Genomic DNA, 1,591 nt, shown 5'->3' on the forward strand with positions numbered 1-1,591 from the left:
CCCCAACCCCATCCCTCCCCCTGCTCCGGCCCTCCCCGCCACCTCCAGCCCTCTGCAGCCCTCTCAGGCCCACCTTGATGATCTGGGCCAGGTAGCAGCTGATGAAGTCCTTGGGGGCTTCAGATGTCCTGAGTTTGTGCCTCCTGATCTCCCGGTGGATATAGCCCCGCACAGCCTTCTGGTACCTAAACATCTCCCGGTAGGGGCCAGGCAGGCAGCGGAAGGCCCAGGGGAACAGGTCGTTTAGCTGTGGGGTAAGAGGCCTAACCCCAGGGGCTGCTCAGGTGCTGGCACTGAGTCAGGGGAACTGAGAACGTTGTTGGGGATGCTGAAGGGGGCTGAGACCTCTGATGTGGGCATCCCAGAAGGAACCCAGAAACAGGCCCTGTGGCCCTCCCCCTGCCTAACTGACACTCACCTGGCTATGCCCTGGCTGAGGCCCCTGCCTGCATCAGACCCGCAGCTGTCCAATGACCCGCACACCTGCCTCCTTGACAAAGGCCAGGCCAAAGTTGACGGCTTAAATCAGTTCCTGGAAGAAGGGATCCTCCGAGAGGAAGTGGTGGCCGAACACGAGAGCCCCAGTGACTCTGGCCGTGGATCTGACAATGGGTGCCTGAGGGTCAAAGGGTCCACCTGAGAGCAGAGGGGCAGGGCTCAGAGTGAGGAGGCAGAGAGCACTGCGCCGAGCGCTCCTCCAGGCTGTATATGGCTGCTCATCACATCATTCATTCATTCTCAGTCCTCGGTTGTTCCCTCAGCAAATGATTACTGAGCACCATCTATGGGCCAGGCTTCGTGATACAGGTGCTGGGTTTGCAAGGAGAGGTATTGGAGACACACACCACTTTAAACACACTAGAATGTGCGGCAGGTGTGTCCCAGCTGGGAGCAAAGGATGCAAGGACTTGGGATTCGGGGAGGGCTGCTTAGCAGGTGATGTCAGCCAGGTCTGAGAGGAGCTGGGGTTTCTCACAGGGAGGGAAGGGGTGTGGATTAGGATATTCTAGAGGAGGAAGAGCATGTGCAAAGGGTCTGTGGTGTAAAAGGCCCGAGATGTTGGGGGAGGACATTTCCCCATCTATAGAGAAGGGCTTCAGGCTTCCCCAAGGACTGGACATTATGGGCCTGTGTCCACCTACCTGCCCACACTATAGAAATTCCTGATTTACTGATGTAGCATAAGTCCCCTCCTGGACCTGCAAAGGATCCACTCCTCTACACTTGCACACGCACACACACACACACAGTTCAGCCTCCCTGCAGGAGTGTGCTGCGTGCTGCAGGGATTGGGGGGCTGTCCAGGCCGCTCCTCACCCTGTTCCCGGTGGAAGGCCTCGACCAGCCCTGCTGCCTCTTCCTGCAGCCTCAGCTCCAGCGCCAGTGGGCCTCAGCCCAGCCCCTGCAGCGCGGCCAGGCAGAAGCGTCTCTACTGCCGCCGCGTGCGCCCATTGCTGCAGATGACCCCTGGGTCAGGGGTGCGGCACGTCCAGCAGTCCCTCCCAGCCTCCCTGGCCAAAGCTGCCTGGCTCGCACCCAGGTGGGGAGGGCAGACCCCTGGCGGCCTTCCCAGTCAGCTCTGGGATGGTGC

The 1,591-nt window shown here is 60.2% G+C and overlaps 1 pseudogene; it reads right to left on the reverse strand.

Annotated features, from left to right (window-relative positions):
- Window positions 1-360, reverse strand: part of LOC105000039 — an 8,334-nt pseudogene extending 7,974 nt beyond the window's left edge.
- Between the last annotated feature and the right edge of the window lie 1,231 nt (window positions 361-1,591).

Source organism: Bison bison, unplaced genomic scaffold (assembly GCF_000754665.1).
Source record: "Bison bison bison isolate TAMUID 2011002044 unplaced genomic scaffold, Bison_UMD1.0 scf7180017864367, whole genome shotgun sequence".
Classification (NCBI taxonomy): domain Eukaryota; kingdom Metazoa; phylum Chordata; class Mammalia; order Artiodactyla; family Bovidae; genus Bison; species Bison bison.